Source organism: Prionailurus bengalensis, chromosome B4, assembly GCF_016509475.1.
Source record: "Prionailurus bengalensis isolate Pbe53 chromosome B4, Fcat_Pben_1.1_paternal_pri, whole genome shotgun sequence".
Classification (NCBI taxonomy): domain Eukaryota; kingdom Metazoa; phylum Chordata; class Mammalia; order Carnivora; family Felidae; genus Prionailurus; species Prionailurus bengalensis.
Window position 1 is genome coordinate 86,103,551 of NC_057358.1, and position 23,288 is coordinate 86,126,838.

The window sequence follows — 23,288 nt, forward strand, 5'->3', positions numbered from 1 at the left end:
AAAATTGTTTCTCAATGTAGAACAGATGAACAGTTTTGATACTGCTGTATATGCATATACGGGAGGAATTAAACAGTTAAGGAAATGGATGACCGGTAGTGGGAACCAGGTTTTCACTATTAGAAGGGGGAGGACAGAGATAAGCAACGGGAGGAGGGTATGATAATCCATGTGGTAACGGATTCAAGATGAAGACATAAGTCTCAACCCATGTTTAATTTGACATACATAGAAAGCCTTACCGACAGAAATACTCATAGTTATGTATAGATATACAGGTTAGCATATGTACATATATTGCTTCCTCTGTCAGCAGAGAGGGCCTAGAAGAAAGTTTACCACAGTAGCAGTGATTACACTTAGCACTTATACCTTGGTTTCTACTAAAAACAAGCAAACAGACAAACAAACAAACAAAACATTAAACATGGCTATTTCTAGGACTGAGACAGAAAATATACAGCAAATATACAAGATGAGCCCCTTTTCATGCCAGAAAGTGAAGGAGTTCTCAAGAAAAAAAAAAAGCCACAATGATGGTGATATGTTGAAAGGCCACAGGAGCCAACTAAAAGAGCTTGCCATGTCCAAGCCTGGAAAAATATGAACAAAATAATATGTAAACTAGTAATAGATTAGACTCCAAAATATGAAATAAATATCCATGAATCCATGAATAATTTTAAATGTCTACAAATCCCCCATACATAATATACATATATATTTAAATTATGTCATTATTCTTGTACCTATTCCAAGTTCTCATAACAGCTCTCTGATTTTCCAATTACATAACTTGTGCTTCCTTTGAACTCACATAAAGAGGTATACGTATGAACTGTAAAGGACAGAGCATTCTGATTGTTATTTAAAAACCTCATCTCTAAGACTGTGTTCTTATTAGGAGCTGTGTGAATAAGCCATAGGAAAATTCTCATATGTGATTTCATCCAACTGTGATACTGAAAGACAGGCTATTTTTAGGATTACCCATGTGGTTTCTATCTAAGAAACGATCTAAGTGTCTGAGTTCTAGTTCACTTAAGACATCACAATCCCCTTATTCATTCATCACCATATTACCTTGTGGCAGGTCATGACCCACTCTTACCCAGCTAGTCATTCCTTCCTCCTTTGATTCCTCCTGATTGCACACATCAAGTGGCCACCGTATGATAGAGGATAAGACAAATAAATATTAGACCCATCCTTTAGGTACTTACAAACTGCCAAGAGGAGACAGACATTAAAATCAAAAAGCATAGTGATAAAAAAAGGTACAACATATCGAAAGACAGCACAAAGGAATTTGCTGCAATTCCTCTGGTATTAAAAAAAAAAAAGAGGGAGATGTGAGATAGAAATCCAGTGGGTTTTGCAATAAAACCATTTCAAAATATATTTCCCATCTTGCCAAAAATATGAAAACAAACAAAAAGGTCCAGAAACAAAAATGGTCAGTCATAGGCAATGTAATCCGAGTCATTTTTTGGTTTATATTTTACTGCTAGAGACTTAACACGTACAGAGGCTTAAATCAAATGAAATGTATTTCTTTTTTATATAAAAGTCGGGATATGGGCAGTTCCAGGCTGGTATTGATGGCTTTGCTCCTTGAGGTCCCCAGAAATACAGGCTTTTCTCCACTTACTGCTTCAGCAACCCTATTGGGTATTATTGTTCTAATAGTTGAATATGGCATGTAGGTTTTGGAACACATTATTCACATTCAGGTAGCATATTAGAAGAAAGGGCCTAGGAAAATGGACCAAAAATTAGAGTCTGCTGTCTTTAATGGACAACTCCAGGAATTTGACCTATAACACTTCTATTTATATCTATGTTTGACCTAGCTGTAAATGAGGTTGGAGGACATGGCCTTTATTCTGGACAATTATATGCCCAGCTAAACATCGGGGTGGGGGGGGAGAGATATAAGGAACAGCTAGCAGTTTCTACTGTACTGCCCACAATCCATAAGGAGATAGCTTGGTTTCTCTGCATGTGTTTATAAATCATCACTGCTTGCCTCCTGTTACACACAGGTTGTATCTATAAAGTAATACTGATAAATAGAACATCATGCAATGATGAAAAATTTCTGTATCTGCAGCCTCCAATAAAACAGCCAGTAGCCTCATGGACTCTTATGAAGCACTTGAAATTTGGCTTGTGTGATTGAAGAACTGAATTTTTTTATTTGATCTGATTTGATTAAATTTGGATTTAAATAGCTACATGTGGCCAGTGGTACCATATGGATAACAAAGCTATAAAAGCTTTAGAATGCTCCCATAGCTATAAGCTTAAACTTGCCTCCAAGATTCTAATGGACCATTTATAAATTTGTTTGTTTAATTACCTGATAAGAGCAAGCTTTCCAACTTAGAGGAAACTTATGTAATAATATGATAAATAATATGCAAAACCTTCAAAATGCATGTTCTGTTCCTATTTCCTGTTTTTCTTACTATGATTTTAGTCTAGGCTTCCTTTCCAGCGTCTTGTGGTCTTTTATGTTTTTCAACTTTAAGTAATAAAATCGAAAAATTATCTATATTATAGATACTAGTTTGTAGCATCGTTCAGGGAGGTCCTGTCATAAGGGTATACGGGGCAAGGCTAGAAACTATCTGAAAATCCTGGGAAGTACAATACTATTCTTATTCCAACAATTCTGCAGAGTCATAGATCTTTGAAGAATTCAAAGATTTTTATCCTCCCTCATGACCATTTAACACATTCAACAGAAGTTATATTGGTTGGTAATACTTTTCTCTTAACTAATGGATATATATGCATGTATTTTTATGTGTGTACATGTGTACGTATGCATGTGTCTGTAGAAGAAGAGTAGAATGACCAAAGAAAGAAGCATGAAGTGTAACATGTATAAAGAGGAGACATAGAAGGTATCCCTGCTGATAAATGTATACAAAACATGAAGCTATTCCAAAAAGATTAAGAGGGGAAAAAAGATGTAAAGAAAATTTCATTTCTCAGTAAACAAAGAAGTTTTTAAAAATATTTATTTATTTACATTTTTTAAAATGTTTATTTAATTTTGAGAGAAAGAGAGGCACATGGCCTGGAGCAAGTCGGGGAGGGGCAGAGAGAAAGAGGGAGACACAGAATCTGCAGCAGGCTCCAGGCTCAGAGCTGTTGGCACAGAGCCCGACGCGGGGCTCGAACAAACTGTGAGATCATGACTGAGCCGAAGTTGGATGCTTAACCGACTGAGCCCCCCAGGAGCACCTAGGAAATTAAAAAATTTAAAACTACTGCCTGATTTGGTGAGGGGGGAGAGGGGGAAGGATAAAAACCCTACAGAGAAAAAGCAGTTCATCAAAATGTAGCCAGTATATGTATTTTCTGCAAGGTACCTGCTCGGTTTTCATTTCTCCTTACTATATTTTCTTCCAAAACAATCTTCCTGTTCACTACAGTTAGACGTTTGAGGTTTGCTCATCTTGTTCTTATAGTTCCAAAATTTAGCTCCTGCTAGGAGTGAATCATGTATACCTACATGTTGAGCTTCTGGCAGAACTCAAGAAAAAGCAATTGCTATTTCAATTTATTAAATGTATTGCAAGCAAATTTCTGACTATAGGACATCTCTGTCAAGAAAATTAGAGTTTTATAAGTGGAAACTTCCAACTATCACACATTTACACTTGATTTGTTCTTCACATAGAAAAAGGAACATGCTGGGGAAACCAGAATATGGTATTTAGTTTTAGGTGGTAAAAGAAACCAAAAAAAAAAAAAAAAGACTTTTCTTTAAATTTGATTTTTCAGAGATTATATTAAGAGTATAATTTTCATTTCTGAGAGGAAAATCCTTTTACATTTTTACATTTTTATTACAAGTCTGATACGGATAGCTAACATATTTTTTATCTAGAAATACAGTCTATAAGACTACTTCGCCATGTGTGTGGGGAAAGAGTGGGTTAGGGAAGAAATATGTACATAAATTATCATACATTCAAAGGTGTGAACTAATAAAGAGACAAAAGATTTGCAGAGAAATTTACTAAAAATAAAGACAATCAGTTATCTTCCTCACCAAAAATATGTATGTATATATCCATCTATTCATAGGTAGATAGATACATAGATGTATATATATGTATCATTATATATATATGTATATGTATCATACGTATGTAGTATGTATATATGTATCATCTACTAAAATGAGTCTTACTCAAACAAAAATTTCAAGTGAGGAGAAAGACCCTTAAGCTTCTCAGATGTTATAGTTTGCTTTGAGGAGTTGTTATTTGCTCTTAAATGGGGTGAGAAAGATTTGTGTTTCAATGCCTCAGGACCAAGTTTGCCCTAGAGAGTAATTACCACAGCTAGGAAAGAGAGTAGTTTGGAGAAGGCAGGATAGGACTTACAGGTTTTCTCTAAAAAATTGGATATTTTCCTAGGAGCAGAGTTTTTGAAGGAATGGAATGTGAAGGGGCTACAGTTTGAAGGCACTGGGTAACTGAGGGAAGGAAAAACCACAGTCAGCTAACAGCACACCTCAGCTGTGGTCCATGAAATAAGTTTTCACAAGACCACTCATTTTACAAGAAGAGAGTTTATAAACTGTCCAACTTTTCTAATAATGCATGACCTAAGGGGTACCTGGGTGGCTCAGTCGGTTAAGCGTCTGACTTCAGCTCAGGTTGTGATCTCAAGGTCTGTGAGTTCCAGCCCCTTGTCAGGCTCTGTGCTGACAGCTCAGAGGATGGAGCCTGCTTCAGATTCTGTGTCTCCCTCTCCCTCTGAAAAATAAATAAAAATGTAAAAAAAAAAATTTGTTTTTAATGCATGACATGACCTAAGATCATTAAAATGCTTTCATTAAGATAACATATGCAGAACCATAACTTAGTATTTAATTTTGAGGATTAATTATCTGAAATCATATCATTAAAGATGCATAACATGTTTATTCAGCATTAAGCATTATTTCAGTAAGGGACATCTTTGTGTCGCTAAGGGTTTGTACACAGAACTCTTTTAAAGAGAAGGATGGATTAGAGCACTGCAGGGCCTCTTTGGAATTAAGCCTACAAAGTGGAAGGTGGAAGATCTGCTTTCTATAACAGTTATGGAGACAATTAAAGTTGGCTTAATATGGGCGCCTGGGTGGCTCAGTCGGTTAAGCATCCGACTTAGGCTCAGGTCATGATATCCCGGTCTGTGAGTTCGAGCCCCATGTCGGGCTCTGTGTTGACAGCTCAGAGCCGGGAGCCTGCTTCAGATTCTGTGTCTTCTTCTCTCACTGACCCTCCCCCATTAATGCTCTGTCTCTCTCTGTCTCAAAAATAAATAAACATTAAAAAAATAATAAAGTTGGCTTCATAGAAAACATGTGTGATTCTGGAAAATGTCCCTGTTTCCTTTGCTGTATATTTATTTATTTATTAATTTTTTTTTTTAACATTTATTCATTCTTGAGAGAGCATGTGCGGGGGAGGGGCAGAGAGAGAGAGAGAATATGAAACAAGCTCCAGGCTCCGAGCCCGACACGGAGCTCGAACTCATGGACCACAAGACCATGACCTGAGCCGAAGTCAGATGCTTAAACCCACTGAGCCACCCAGGTTCCCCCCTTTGCTGTGTTTTTTAAATAACATTTTCCTAGGGTGGAAAAAAATATATAGCACTATAATTTCAAGAGGAAAGTGTTCATCAGGTTGGACCATAAAGTGTCTAAATTTCAGAATTTAATACTGGTATCATTATGTAGACTGCATTTCTAAATAGTGAATTTATTTCTTTGATATATATGTTTATTTCTAAACAATTTTTATTATTACTGGAAGTTTTTCCTATGGAAAATGCAATTGAACTTTGATTACTGACTTCAAGAATCAAATAACTTTCTTTTCAGATAAAGCATGATGCCCGCTGTCAAACACATATTGTTCACAATACACTGTCACAAAATTCTTGCTTTTCTTGCCAGTATCTCAGAACAGCTTTAAACATAAATCAAACATTTCCTGAGAAAGAAAGGCTAATTTAATAAATGCTTAGGTGAAAACAAAAACCATTTTGCTTTGAATATTATACAAAAAGTCCCCCAAAATAGAGAACAATAACAAGAACAATGGTACATGAAATATTGTGTATTATTACTAAAGGGCAATATGGTTAACTAATATTTTTCAGAAGTCAATGACATTTAATAGAAATATTGTCTCATAAATAATTATTTCCCATTAAATTACTTAGTGATATTTCTCAGTTGTGTGGCTAACAGTTGAAATGTTATTTGGCTCTATTTAATCTAAATTATGCATAATTTAGGGGGGCTATTTCAGTCTGAGCTAAAGAACGGACACTAGCTATGAAAGGTGAAGTAATGAGTTCAAATTTGAGAACATCAAATTTGAGGGCATCTTCTTTACTGCTACCATGTATGTTTATAATAAATCTAAATAGGCCAACAACCTTGTACAGTTATCTGTTACTGTGTAACAAACTACCACAAATCTAAAGGCTTCAACAAACATACTTGAGTTTCTCACAATTACTGTGGGTGATGAATCACATCTCAGTTTTGCTCCCTGCAAGGCATCAATCAAGGTGTTGGCTAGAGCTGACTTATCTAAGGGCTCAACTGGAGAGGGATTTGCTTCCAAGCTCACACAGTTGTTGGCTGCATTCAGTTCCTTGTGGATTGTATACTGAAAACTGAATACTTCAGTTTCTTGTTGGCTGGAAGCTACAGGCTGCCCTCAGATCTTTGCCTGGTGGTCATGTTCTTTGGGCAGCTAGCTACATGGCAGCCTGCTTCTTCAAACCTGTAAGGGAGACTCTCCCGACAAGACAGACATTGTAATCGTATGTAACCTAATTAACATCCTTTTACCTTCTCCATATTCTGTTTAGAAGCAACTCACTAGTTCCTCCCACACTCAAAAAGGGGATCATACAAAGGTGCGGATATCACCAGGTAGGGATTCTGGGAGCCACCTTTGAGAGTGTCATGGCAGCATTTGAAAATACTGACAGTGTTTACTCAGGGCCTACTTGTAAAATTCATTATCTGGTATCACGTAAGTTTTATAGCCTCATCCCCTGCTGTTCAGACCTCTTACCTAAGTTCCAGACACACAAATAATCCTAATAGTCTTAAAATACCCTTAATCACATTCAAATATTCACAATGTGTGAACACTTTTTTGTGAACATTCAGGTGTTCATTGTGTGAACTTCCCTTCTCCATGTTCTCAGAAGATTTTCTATACAACGCCATTTTGTTGTTTTGTTTACAGTTAATCTCTGCAGCTATACTGCAACTCCTTATTAAGAGAAGCGGTCTGATTTCTTGAATTTATGCACCACAAAACAAAGTTTATTGGATGTGTCAATTAATGCATGAATAGGTCATTTCATAGGAAAAGGGGTCTTTAGCTATATTTTAGTTTTAATATTCTTTAATATTCTTTGTTTTTAAAAAATGTCTGATTCTTTTTTATTGAAGTATTAGTTGACACACATTGTTACATTAGTTTCAGGTATAAAACACAGTGATTTGGCAAGTGTATACATTATGCTACACTCACCACAAGTGTAGCTATCATCTCAATCTCTTACAATATCATTTACTATACTTCCTATGTTGTACCTTTCACCCCCCATGAATTACTCAATAACTGGAAAACTTTATCTCCCTTACCCTTTCACCCATTTTCCCCATCTCCCACCTACCTTCTCTCTGGCACACATCATTTTGTTCTCTGTATTTATGGGTCTTTTTTTTATCCTTCCCTTTTCTTTCTTTCTTTCTTTCTTTCTTTCTTTCTTTCTTTTTCTTTCTTTCTTTCTTTCTTTCTTTCTTTCTTTCTTTCTTTCTTTCTTTCTTTCTTTCTTTCTCCTTGAATTTTTCTAGGTTTTAATATTCTAAATGTATAAATGTTAATCATTGTTTCAACGGATTTATCTATGAGTCCCTTTAGCAACGATTGCGTTATTATTTGCTTATTGTCAGTATTTTGTGTTTTGAAGTGCTTAAATTCTCCTTCCCCTATAATGCCTCTTCTCTTTTTGAAAAGGTATCTGGAAGTTCTAGATAATGCATTCTTTTCAGTTAACATATAAAAGTCCTTTTATCAGGTGAATATAGCTTGTCAATGGGCTGTAAGTAGTAGAGAAATTTTTTTTTTTCTTTTGCCTTTGTTTCCCACATCATGTCATACTTCTAGGTTTTGTGGCTTAAACAAAGATTTCTGTGTTCAGTATCCAAAGATAGGTGAACTGAAGCAACAAACCAGGAGCCCTGGGCAAGGTAATTAATAAATGAGCTGAGCATGAAAATCAAGGAGGTAGAAGAAGAACAATTATTTACAGGAAAACGAAGAGCACTTCCTTCCTATTTTGGCCTTGACCTAGGTTTGGTCAGAAATACAAACTTTTAAAAAGACTGAGCAGATACTTCTCTTTTTTTCCCCTGAGACGCTGTCCAAAACTAACATTGATGGGCTCAGGAATAGAGACATGTAGGGTACCAGATCAGGGAATAAAAAAAAAATGCCCTAAAATAGCAATAATATTGTTTGAATACATCTGATTCATTTATGGTATAATCCTTAATTTATATATATATTTCTTAGATAGATACTGTTTTCTCCCTTTTACAATAGAGGAAACAGCTTCAGAGCTGAGTGATTTCAGGAGGGTCACAACTAGGAAATGGCTAATACAGGATTTGGCCCAACATCTATCTTATACCAGAGACTAAGGTCTTAGATTAACTTGTGTTATTCAAAAATAAGCACACATCCTATTAAGTGACAGTCTAGTGACTATGAACATAAACTTGTACAATCCAACAAGGAGTCCTGAATAACCCAAAAAAGATCTCTACTGTGTCACAGGATTTTGTAGAAAGTTCTGTGCAGCTAAAGGAAATTGTATTTGCAAGAGAAAGCTCTCACATTTACACGTTCTTACAACTTCTTTATAAAGACCACAAAATACTCTTGAATTTAAGAAGAAATTTCAAGGATATCATTGGTAGCCTGAGGAAGGTATTGTTTTCTCCCTTGGCAGGTGATTAAAGATGTTGTGATTTAAAAGGCAAGCAGCAATTAAGAAGCATGTTATTAGACAACTCTGAGATTGATAATAATCTGGGAGGCTTTCAACTGAAGAAATTCCATTATATCTTTGGAGAGACTGTAAAAGCTACTCAAGGAACTTGGGTTTAAGAATATTTAGTATCTTGACTTAGTGTTCCTGTTTATAACATTGTATATAAAATTAAACCACACAGTGAAAGATATGGTTTAACATTTTGAACTTCATATGTTATACAAGGCACATATTAAACAGCAATAAAACACATGCCACTGGCCTCCTAGGAACTCACTTTTTCTTTGTTTACTCTTACTTAAGTACTGGTAATGCAAATATTCCCATTTTTTTTAGAGTTTACACTTTGCAAATTATTGCAAATTATTTATATTCAAATAAATTGAAAATTTGTTCAGGTTCTGTCTATTGATACTAAGTCATTTAAAATATTTATTGATTCACTTAAAATAACAATGTAATAATAACAATAATAAACCCAGTACATGTTAATTTCAACAGTATACTTTGATTTAAAAGGTAGTATTTTCTAAATAAAAAGTTAAAAACAGTGGTTCAGTTTTACACTTTTTTCAAATCTCTTTAATTTGTGGTTTAACAAGAGACAATTTCCTCCTCATGTATGCCTTTGCATTCGTTCTGGGAAAATATTTGCAATAGGCTGCAAAATGGTCTGCATTATGCCTGCAATTTTATCAGGTCCTAATGTCTGGGACCTGCAAATGTTTATATAGAGAGATATAGATAGATATAGATATAGATATAGATAGATATAGATATAGACAGATATATGGAAAAATATATGGTAAATGTTTTCACATGTATATATGGAAAAAAGGGACATTGTAAATGTGATTAAGGATCTTGAGAATAGAAGCTTATTTTGAATTATCTAAGTGAGCCCTAAAAGCCATCAAAAGTGTCCTTATAAGAAAGGGGCCTAGGGGGATTTGACTGTCTTTGCCATAGTAATGTAATATGAAATGAAAAATTATTCTTGCTGATTAGCAAGGCTTATTCCCTGGCCTCCCGGAGAATCTTTTACTTATTCAGTATTATTTTAATACATGGCAATTATTGTTATATCTGCCAGGATTGCTTGCTGTTGCTTGCATTTAAGAACTTCAACACACATAATTGTTGAACTTCTTTGTATACAAATCAAACTTTTTATTCCCCACATTGTCTTATAAACTTTACGACTCTTGAAGATAGAACTAATATCCTACTTATGATCCTGCCTTCTACTTTGACATAATGCATGGTGCACCATGGAGTCAAATTCAGTTCTTGTTGACCAAGGGTCTATAACTGATGATTCCACTACAATGTATAGAAGAAAGAAAATCAATGTTTTCCATTACTTTCACAATAATGTCTCAACACATGGAAAGCCCTTGAAAATCTAGCCTCTGATTATTGTGCCAGCCTTATAGCTTGTTGCTATATCCTTAACAACTTAAGCAACAATAAAACTGAATTACTATCCTTTCCCTTGAAACAAAATGTTATTTTTTTTGCCTTAAATCATTTAACAAATATTGATTGCATTACTACTGAGACCAGCATTTTACTAGGTGCTGGAGAAACAAAAATGAGTTAAGTCTGAAACTCCTGTCTATGGTAGATCAGCTTATATATCCCCTCCTGCTAAGAACACCCAAAAAACTTTAGTAAAATATAAAAACAAAACAAGACAAAATCTCTTTGAAGACACTGGAAAACTACTAAGACAATCAAGGGGAATGAGTAAACACCGAGGCTTTCAGTTTTGACTCTTAAAAGCTATACTTTAGGAAAAGGATGGACTATATAGAGAACAACATTAAGACTGAGTTTTAAATTAGCTAAATCTGAAATGGATTAAGGTGATCTTCCTCTACTCTAGATGCCTATTAAGGCAAAAGTAAATCTATGAAGAAAGATAATACAAAGTTTTAAATTATCTTATAGCTTATCATATTTAACCCTCTTTAAAAAATAATCAGACATACAGAAAATAAATAAAGCACTTAAATAAGCAGAAAAATACCCACATAATTTAAACAGACTCATGAGACGTGAGTCTAAACTGGAGTTAACATAAAATAATAAACATAACATAAAATAATAAACATAAAATAATTTTTATGAGATGTGAGTCTAACTGGAGTTAACATAAAATAATTTTTATAAAAAAGCCATTCATTATTTAGAGATTACAATATTGAGGGTTAGCAGAGAGGAAAAAAGAATTATTGAAAGTACAGAAAAGATGGGTAAGATACATATGGGACCTAAAGAATAGAACAAACAACATGTGACTGGATATCAAGGTGAAGAAAAAAAAGGAGATGAGGAGGAAGCAATACTTGAAGAGATAAGTGTGAGAAATTTCCAAAACCTATATAATGCATATGTTTAAGAATGAGTAAAGGAGTATGAACTCTAATCAAGACATTAATATGAAGAAGACTACATTGAGGAAACTGATAGTAAAATTGCTGAAAATCATAATGAAGATAAATCTTACATATACCGGCAGAAGGGGAAAAAAGACTATTTTTAAAGGAATGGAATAAAAGTGATAACTGGCTTTTAAGCAGAAATGGACAAACCCAAAATGTAACAGAACAGCCTTTTAAAGAACAAAAAGGAAGCAACTGTCAGTCTTTTATATCCAACAAAAAGGACATTTTAAAATAAAGCTGCAAAAAATAGATTGAAGAAAAAACAAAAGATAAATTTATAGAAGACCTAGTGAGTTCTTCAGGCAGATAAAAATTGATTCCACACATAAGCATGTATATGCAGGCAGAGATGAAGAGCAAAGGGAATAATACAGATGTGGATAAATACAAATGAATATTTACTGTATAAAACAAAAATAATAGTTTTTTATTTAAAACTATTTGGAACTAAAATATATAAGAATAAGATCACAAAGGCAAGAGAGAGAGGACTGGATTTAAAGTATTTTAATATCCAATGGGAAGAGAAACAGTCTCTTAGCAAATAGTGTTGGGAAAACTGAATAGTGACATGCAGAAGAATGGACCTGGACCTACTTTCATACACCACACACAAAATAAACAAAATAAAATGAAGGACCTAAGAGTAAGACAGGAAACCATCAAAATCCTGGTGGAGAAAACAGGCAGCAATCTCTTTGAGCTTGATTGCAGCAACTTCTCACTAGACATGTCTCTGGAGGCAAGGGAAACAAAGGCTAAAATGAACTATTGGGACCTCATGAAGATAAAAAGCTTCTGCACAATGAAGGAAACAGTCAGAAAAACTAAAAGGCAACCAACAGAATGGGAGGAGATATTTGCAAAAACATATCAGATGAAGGGTTACTATAAAAAATCTATAAAGAACTTATCAGACTAAACACCCAAAACCCCAATAACCCAGTAAAGAAAAGGGCAAAAGACATGAACAGACACTTTTCCAAAGGAGACAGCCAGGTGGCTAATAGACACATGAAAAGATGCTCAACATTACTCATCATCAAGGAAATACAAATCAATCAAAACCATAATGAGATACCACCTCACACCTGCCAGAATGGCTAAAATTAACAACTCAGGCAAAAACAGATGTTAGTGAGGATGTGGAGAAAGGGAAACTGTTTGCACTGCTGGTGGGAATGCAAACTGGTGCAGCCACTATGGATAACAGTATGGAGGTTCCTCAAAAATTAAAAATAGAGCTACCCTACATCCCACCAATTGAACTACCAAGTATTTCTCCAAAGGATACAAAAATGCTGATTCCAAGGGGCACATGCACTCCAATGTTTATAGCAGCACTACCAACAATAGCCAAATTATGGAAAGAACTAAAATTAACAACTCAGGAAACAACAGATGGTGGTGAAGATGTTGAGAAAGAGGATCTCTTTTGCACAGCTGGTGGGAATGCAAACTGGTGCAGCCACTCTAGAAAACAGTATGGAGGTTCCTCAAAAAGTTAAAAATAGAACTTTCCTAGGACCCAGCAGATGCACTGCTAGGTGTACATCCAAGGGATACAGGTGTGCCATTTTGAAGGGGCATGTGCACCCCAATGTTTATAGCAGTGCTATCAACAATAGCCAGAGTATGGAAAGAGTGCATATGTCCATTGACAGATGAATGGATGAAGAAGATGTAGTATGTACATACATACATACGTACGTACATACATACATACATACATAATGGAGTATTACTCGTTAATCAAAAAGAATGAAATCTTGCCAACTGCAATTGCGTGGATGAGCTAGAGGGTATTATGCTAAGTGAAATAAGTCAGAGAAAGACAAATATATGACTTCACTCACATGTGGAATTTAAAATACAAAACAGATGAACATAAGGGAAGCCATGCAGAAATAGTATAAAAACAGTGAGGGAGATAAAACATAAGAGATTCTTAAATAACAGAGAACAAACTAAGGGTTGTTGGAAGAATTGTTGGTGGAGGAGGGATGGGCTAAATGGGTAAGTGGCATTAAGGAAGACACTTGGGATGAGCACTGGGTGTTATACATAGGGGATGAATCACTGGAATCTACTCCTGAAATCATTATTGCAGTATGTCCTAACTAACTTAGATGCAAATTAAAAACAAATAAATTAATTAATTAGAAAAAAGATGTGTGTGTGTATGTATGTATATATACACACACACATACACAATGAAGTATTACTTGGCAATCAAAATGAATGAATCTTGCCATATGCAACAATGTGGATGGAACTAGAATGTACTATGCTAAGCAAAATAAGTCAGAGAAAGAGAAATATCATGATTTCACTCATATGTGGAATTTAAGAAACAAAACACATGAGCGTAAGGGAAGGGAAGAAAAAAAGGGAAGCAAACCATAAGAGAAAGACTCTTAAATACAGAGAACAAACTGAGGGTTGCCAGAGGGGTGTTGGGTGGGGGGATGGGCTAAACGGGTGATGAGCATTAAGGAAGGCACTTGTTAGGATGAACACTGGATATTATATATAAGTGATGAATCACTAATTTCTACTCCTGAAACCATTATTACACTATATGTTAACTAACTTGGATTTAAGTAAAATTAAAAATAAAAAGTATTTTAAGTGCTTTGTATTGTATAGCATGTGGCAAGACTAAATTTTATTGATTAAAATCAACAGTTAAAAATGTCAAGATAGGGAAATAATATGTAAAAGGCAAGTTCTTGGGGGGGGAAATAGATAATAAATCATACTTCTCCCAAAAGAAAGAAAAAAAAATAACAAAAAACTGATACAACCAAACAAAAAACAAATAGTACAGAGATAATTATCAAGCCAAATATATTGGCAATTACCTTAAATATAAATGGACTTAATACATTAGTAGATTAAAACAAAACTTAATTATATACTGTTTACAAGAGATACCTCTTAAATATGATATAGAAAGGTTAAAAGTAAAATGATAGAAAAAATACAATAAAACCTCTAATCAGAAAAAATCTAATATAAAATATAAAAATTAAATGTGGCTACAAGGTGTAGGTTTCACATTCTCTAGACAGCAGACTCAGATGGAACTTAGCTGCCAAGTTTTTGGGGGGATGAGCAACTTTTGGGATGAGCAACTGTAGGGAGAAGGAAGGAAGCTGGTATGGAAAAGGGGCCACGTGAGTTACTCCACAGTTGGAATGAGAGCTCAGGCCACTCCATACATGGAATGAGACTGAGAAAGCCCTTCAGAGTTTCTGGATCTGGAGTGAGGTGGCTAGGTCTTTTGGAACTTTTCATCAACCCTTTGGTGAATGTAGGCTGTCATTGGGAAGGGAGCTTGACGTTGGGTTAGGTAGCTTGCTGTAGTTGAAGGTTAAAAGTTGAGGATTGTCAGTCAGGAGCACTTCTAGTAGTTGGGGGATTAGTCCTTCAGTTCAGAAGGGAATCTGAGGAGCATGGCCTAGAGCCAACTCTACATGCTTGTATTATTTAGGAATAGAATAATAGAAAATGGCACCATGCTAAGTGCTTATTTGTCCCAAACGATGCTAAATTGTTTGTGACTCTAATTCTCACCATAATCATCTAAGGTGAGTATTCTTATCATATTCATATAAATGAGAAAATTGAGAATCTGAAAGGTAAGCTAGCAAGAAAATATTAAAGCTGGAAATCAAACCTAAGTTCATGTGACTCCCAAGCTTTTCGTCTTTCTACTATATATGCTATTTCTAGAATAGTAAGGAATTAAACTAACTTTAAGAGAGATTTGATGATGAAAATTATATATTTAAATGTTAGGTAAAAGGCTTATTTTTTTAGTTTATTTCATCTACTTCATCTTTCTGTGGTATTCATTTCTGAACATATGACACTCTAGTTCCATAAATAGTCTCATTTTAGTCTGAGGGAAAGTGATTCTGTAACTTAAAAGCACTCCAGAAGCTAGACTCAAAAACACTTTAGGATTGTTTAGTACAGGTAGTCCCAAAGGAAAGCCAGTATGAGATGTACTAATAAAATGATTTTCTCTATATAACACAGACTGTGAATTCAATTTTTTTAATTCTCAAGAGATTTCAAATATGATCATTTCCAGTGGCCAGATATACCATTCCATAGCTATAATCTCAGAGTACATAAAATTGTTTAATTGTCAAGATATAAAATGAAGTCACTCTGTACTTTGGCTTAATTCAGGAAGATTCTACAACAGTCACATTAATCTTCTAATATTGTACTTATACTAAGAAGCTAGATCTTTTGGGAAGTTGGCAAAAATATAAAACCACCCAAATCTTTTTAACTAAAATATAAATTAATTTTCACTTTGACAATTCACAAAGTCAAGGTTGATTATGGCAGTTCTTTCTAATAGAATCTTATATGGTTATGTATTCCCTTAAGTGTGTGTGTGTGTGTGTGTGTGTGTGTGTGTGTGTCTTCACATATATTTAAATGTCATGGCCAGGTGATGTCACTCTGTTGAGCAACTATATAAAGAGGGAGGAGTTTCATTTGGAGAATTGTGTGTTTCTCTGTTCCCTTGACATACTTTTCCTGTTTTCTGGAAGCTGAAGCGCTTTGGCTTCCACTGCCTTCTTTTGACAGAGATGCCACTAGGTGTCTATACATCTTGAAGGCTAACACAAAATCAATTGGTGCGATTATGCAATTTAGCTGCATTTGTGGTGCTAATTTATCTACTGGCATCTGTAAATGACTTTATTATAAAAAATTCAAAGGCTCTGCTAAAAGCCAAATTAAGCTTGGTAGCAACACAAAAGCATTATCAACAAGGGAAATCTCTAAAAGCACCAGCAAACAAAGAAACATCAAGTGATATCTGGAAGGGCATAAAAAGTGATATCAATTCATTAAGTGCTGAGTATTGTTTGAGTTGAGATCTGAGTAAAAGTGTATTGCTGGTGGATTTGCCAAGTTTCTCTACTCGGAGCCAATTTACCTTTTCCCTCTTGGATACTTCACAGACAGGGTAACTGGGACCTGCAGTTAGTTACTAGCAAGTTACAGATGCCAAAGTTCAATGGCTGCTCAATGAGGGAGAGAGGAAAATTAAAGAAAAGATATGGCTATTAAGATTCCAAAATATATTTATGTATATGTATATATGTATATATGTAATTTGGTATACTGTGAACATCAACACAAAAATTATTCGATCAAAAACCAATGATCAAAAAAAAAGGATCTTCAAAATTCATAAAAAAAGCAATTCACATATTAAAGTTGTTGATACTTGGAACACTGATGTCAATGATGGAAACACTCAATGAAGAAAAGGATAGAATGTCCTTGGTATGAATAAAATTATTTCTTTTATTTGAATCCCATATATTTTGTCAGATATAGTCACAGATACAACTTCTGTCTCATGAAGGTCCTGGTAAAAGTTAAATCTGACAAGAAATGTAAAGGTTATTTGAGCTGACAGCCTCAATTTAGAGAGATCCAAACAGTTTAGGGGTTGCTCCACTCGTGGTTGAGATTAAAATCAACCAATCAATTAGCTAATGTCCTTTCCTCAGCTGTCTTTCTTACAATCATATTTAGCAATAGAAAAAATTTCCCCCTTTTGGGGCAATATTTAGCTAATGGCACTGCTTCACTAAGCACTGATCTTTATTTAAAGGCCAGCAGAAGATTTAAAGACTATGAATTACACCTACCATAAAACTTAAGAAAGTTCACAAATGCAAGCCACTGAGCAAATAAAAAGAAAAGGCTTATGGGTGGGCTTTCAAATAGAACATGGCTCATTCTTTAAATAGTTCGAATGGTCAATAAATTGAAAATGTATTAGAACATAAATGCTGGTCTTTGGTCTTCAAATGAAAATACCACAGTAGCTTGAGTTTCAACTCTTAGAACTAGGTGTTCCTAGTGCTTTCAGTGCTTTTGAGGAGAACTATTTCTAAAGGTTTTGAGGCACGTTGACAATATTCTTTATAGATGTGATCTAATGATTTATGATGATTTTATTTCCAGATGAATCAACAATCCATTGATGTGGATAGAGAAGGAAGATACTTAAAAGCTAGGCTACTAATTACCATTTAGTAGTGCTATGTGTCCCATGTCCTTTAAATAGTAGAATTAATCCTTGGTATGAACACATACATGTAGGTATTATTGCCAGGAGAAGGAATTGCCTGGAATAATATAGTTGAGCTTCTTTGAGTGGGAAATTGTCCAACTAGCCCGTGGCAATAATCATGAACTGTGCTGCATCTTACCCTTCAGTGGTGTATACTATACATTGTATGTAACAAGTATAAAATAATATTGGGGTGCCTGGGTGGCTCAGTTGGTTAAGAGTCTGACTGTGATTTTGGCACAGGTCACATGGTTCCATGTGATCTCATGGTTCCTAGGATTGAGCCCCGTGTTGGACTCTGTGCTGACAACATGATGCCAGCTTGGGATTCTCTCTCCCTCTCTCTCTGCCACTCCACTGCTTGCATGCATGCATGTGCACTCTCTCTCAAAATAAACTTTAAAATAATATTGAGGGGCACCTGGGGGGCTCAGTCAGTTAAGCATCTGACTTCGGCTCAGGTCATGATCTCGCAGTTTGTAATTTCAAGCCCTGCATTGGGCTCTGTGCTGACAGCTCAGAGCCTGGAGCCTGCTTCAGATTCTGTGTCTCCTTCTCTCTCTCTGCCCCACCCCTGCTCACACTCTGTCTCTCTCCCTCCTTCAAAAAATAAAACATTAAAAAAAAGATTTTAAAAAATAAATTAAAAAAATAAAATAATATTGAAATAAGGGATCTGAGTGACATCATCAAAATGGAATTCAGAGTGTCCTCATCCCCTTTTTTCTCCTATAATGTGACTAATGATTTGTAATTGTCATAGCTTGACTCAAATTAGATATAACAGACTAAAATCTGTTGGTTCGCAAACCGAGAGACATTCACATGTTCATATACCAGATGACATCTCATTGATCCAATGTAAATTGTCTGACAGCCTAATGTATGTAAAGTAAAACTGACCATAAAGAAAACAAAAAGACAGTCACTTCAGGCTAGTGGAATCAGGGACCACAGTATGGAAGACCTGAACCTGACCAATAAATTGAAACAATTTAGAAATTCAGAGAAATACTGAAAGTACCCTAGGCCAGAAACTGTTACTAGCACAATCATCCAAAATCTGCTGGGAGAAAATGATCACCTGAATACCAGTGGACTCAACCATTATTTATCTTGGTGATATGTTTGACTAGGCACCTAATCACTTTCCACCTATATTCAGTTACCTTTTTACATTTTACTATCTGCTCAGGGATTCCTTTGGGGATTTTTGTAAAAGCTGTTTGAGGATAATTTAATTTTTCTTTACATTTACCAAACTTTTTACCATCTTAAGAATGAAAAGATGGTTGTGTACTTGGATGAGAGTTACTTTTTTTGTATTTTCATATACTTTAAGCACACTAAATATATAATTTGTATGATATTGTAGTCAAAACTACACTTAAATTATATTTGCTTTTTTAAAAGACTTTCCAGTGATTTTTTTTTTAATCCCGAACATTTAAAAGGTAGTTTTTAAGGGAAAATTAGTTATTTGTCAAAATGATCATTAAAGAGAATGATTTTTTTTAAATTTTTTTTTCAACGTTTATTTATTTTTGGGACAGAGAGAGACAGAGCATGAACGGGGGAGGGGCAGAGAGAGAGGGAGACACAGAATCGGAAACAGGCTCCAGGCTCCAAGCCATCAGCCCAGAGCCTGACGCGGGGCTCGAACTCACGGACCGCGAGATCGTGACCTGGCTGAAGTCAGACGCTTAACCGACTGCGCCACCCAGGCGCCCCAAAGAGAATGATTTAAGTGAAATTTAAGTTTATTTAAATAATTGAAATTTCATTAACTTTTTTTTTCTAGTACTACCAAATGTATGTAAAAACATTCAAAGATAGTTGGGCTTTGAACCGTCTGGTTATTTATTTCAAGTGATTGTAGGTGAGTTGATTTCAAACCAGTGGCATTAAAATACTAACATGTTTTAATAGAAGAAATCACAGAACACATATCAAAATAGTGAAAACATCAACTGGGAGAATTAAATGGTACTTTAAGAAATTAGGGACAATAAATTGGGGCCATATAATGGAGGAATTTGATTTGGGGATTAGAAGAGTTTAGCTTTTGCTATGTTGTAATAAATAACATACCCTTATCTTCATTTTAGGAAGGTTTATAAGCACCATGTAGGTTAGATTAAAATGGGGAGATCTATGAATTAATTCCAATTAATTAATTGTCTAATTAGAGCAGGACACTAAAGCAGGAGATGATTTCATTAGTGTGGGTGAGAAGCAATGAGTTTCTGAATTAGACTGGGGCAAGGAAAATAAATGTGTGGCTTTGGAACATCTATGCTGTTGTGATGGCAGTTGACTGGAAGGATGGCAAAATGTGTGACACTATTTCTGAAATTATTTGTAAACATGGAGAAGAAAAATTATGAATTGAGCAGAAGAATGAGGTAAGAAAATGGCAATTTTAAAAAGGATCAACTAGATTCAAAACCTAAAATGTGTGTTATCATGTTCTTTGAAATTTTAATATTTAAAATCAAAGCCACACTGAGATACCACCTCAGCAGGTCAGAGTGGCTGAAATGAACAAATCAGGAGACTATAGATGCTGGCAAGGATGTGGAGAAATGGGAACCCTCTTGCACTGTTGGTGGAAATGCAAACTGGTGCAGCCACTCTGGAAACAGTGTGGAGGTTCCTCAAATAATTAAAAATAGAACTACCTTATGACCTAGCAATAGCACTGCTAGGAATTTACCCAAGGGATACAGGAGTGCTGATGCATAGGGGCACTTGTACCCCCAATGTTTAGAGCAGCACTTTCAACAATAGCCAAATTATGGAAAGAGCCTAAATGTCCATCAACTGACAAATGGATAAAGAAGATGTGGTTTATATATACAATGGAATACTACTTGGTAATGAGAAAGAATGAAATCTGGCCATTGCAGCAACGTGGATGGAACTGGAGGGTATTATGCAAGTGAAATAAGTCAGTCAGAGAAGGACAAATACCATATGTTTCCACTCATATGTGGATCTTGAGAAACTTAACAGAAGACCATGGGGGAGGGGAAGGGGAAAAAAGTTACAAACAGAGAGGGAAGGAGCCAAACCATAAGAGACTCTTAAGTACAGAGAACAAACTGAGGGCTGATGGGGAGTGGGGGAAGAGGGAAAGTGGGTAGTGGGCATTGAGGAGGCACTTGTCTGGATGAGCACTGGGTGTTGTATGGAAAACAATTTGATGATAAATTATATTAAAAAAATATAAAATTAAAAAAAAGAAATTTTAAAGTATAGTTTTGATTCTAAATCATCTTTTAGTTTCCTTCTGCCTCAATTTAACTCATAAAATAGCGTAACAATGATTTTAGTGTTATTCAAAATACCATCCATCCTGAAGGTCTGCGTAATCCTTTGACTGAATAAAAGGATTCAACTTCATGATTCTATTAGTCTTCTACTTTATTTTTTTTCAAATTTTTATTTAAATTCTAGTTAGTTAATATATAGTGTGATATTGATTTCAGGAGTAGAATTTAGTGATTCATCACTTAGGTATAACACCCAGTGCTCATCTCAACAAGTGCCCTTCTTAATGCCTATCACCCATTTAGCCCATCCACCTACCACCCCCCCCACCCATCAACCCTTAGTTTGTTCCCTATAGGTAAGAGTCTGCTATGGTTTACTTCCCTCTCATTTTTTTCCCTTCCCCTATGTCCATCTGTCTTGTTTCTTAAATTCCTCATATGAATAAAATCTTCTACTTTAAAAATATTTTCTTAATGTGCAGCCCCTGCCCTCATAGTGTTAGGGAACCAGGCTAGATCGCTGGTGGAGAAACCAAGCCGCACTCAGAGATCTTGGTGGATCAGAGTTTTATTTTATAAGAGGAGATCCCTCTCCAGAGATCTGAGTCCCCAGCATAAGCTCGGGACAATTTATCGTCTGTGATGTCCGCATTCCGCATTAGTAGTAATTTGGTGCACGCAGTAAGCAGGGCAGGAAGAAGAACCCAGAAGGGGAGTCTTTGGTTGGGGACTGGAATTTCTCTATCAGTCCTGTTGACCATCTTGTAACAGATTTTTCCCTATCATTAGATGATATTTCTACATTTTACTACTCTGTGTCTTACATCTGGAATTAAATCAGAGTTTTGTAAACAAATATATTATTATTTTTTATTAAGTTACTTTAGCATTTCCTTTCATATGAATGTATGCAACAAAGTATGGTAATATAATAGAAATATTTATAAACTTGCTACCAAGATAAATACCAAATACATTCATATCATATGAATTGACTCTAATTTCTACTTTGAAATTATATAATCACGGTCTTCCTCTGTATAGAAGCTCATGTGACATAGTTGGTCAATAATGAGCAACTCTGCCAGTCATTATTCACCCACCAAACTTTATTTTTTAAATTTTTTATTTATTTTTGAGAGAGAGAAAGAGAGAACATGAGAGGGGGAGGGGCAGAGAGAGAGGGCAACACAGAAACTGAATCAGACTCTAGACTCCAAGCTGTCAGCAAAGAGCCCGACATGAGTCTCGAACTCATGAACTGCGAGATCATGACCTGAGTAGAAGTCTGATCTTTAACCGCCTGAGCCACCTAGGAGCCCTTCAGCCACCAAACTTTAAAGAAAGTCACATTTTCCTGTGCTGACTTCTAGTGTTCCCTAATTTCAATTGTTGTTCAATCATTATGTGGAGGGAGGTTGAGTCAAAGACTACAGTTTAATGTTCTGATTCAATCTAACCAACGGGCTTCACATTCTGCCAATATTTTATTATATTTTTATGTTTATTTATTTTTCAGAGACACACACAGAGAGAGAGCGCGCACAAGCAGCGGAGAGGCAGAGAGGGAGACACAGAATCCTAAGCAGGCTTCAGGCTCCCAGCTGTCAGGACAGAGACTGATGCGGAGCTCGAACCCACAAACCATGAGATCATAACCTGAGCCAAAGTTGGACGCTTAACTGTCTGAGCCACCCAGGTGCCCCATATTTTGCCAATATTTTAAATGCATTTTCTTGTTAGTACATGTAAGAACATTTGCTACCATACCACATTTTTTTACATTTTAATAACTGCTTTTCAATATAATTGATTTTATTTGCAACCAAATACATATTATTTTATTTATTTAAAATGATTATCAGGCATCTGGGTGGCTTAGTCAGTTAAGCATCTGACTCTTGATTTTGGCTTAGGTCGTGATCTCACAGATTGTGAGTTCCAGCCCAGCATTGGACTCTGCAGTGCCCCTCCCCTGTGTGCTCTTTCTCTCTCTCTCTCAAAAATAAATAAATAAACACTTTTAAAATTCAAATAAATAAAATGATTTTCTGAAGATAATTTCATATTTATGTGGCTACAGTTGTTATTCTGTGTGGTTGAAGTAAGCAACGATTCATGAATAAAGTATAGTAGGAATGACACTTTTTGCTAAAACTATACTGAATTTTGGAAGACCTTTGTAAGATTAAAATAGTGCAAAAATTCAGAAGGGAAGCACATTTTGGGGGGTCACTGTTAAGACTTCAACAAAGTTAATGTGTAATTGAATGGAAATGACACTAGTCTGTAAGTCCCAATTTGGTCTTAACTATGTGGTCTTTGGCACCCCAACCT

At 35.4% G+C, this 23,288-nt stretch overlaps 1 pseudogene; it reads right to left on the reverse strand.

Moving 5' to 3' along the window:
- Positions 1–23,288, reverse strand: part of LOC122473647 — a 135,422-nt pseudogene that overhangs the window by 111,496 nt on the left and 638 nt on the right.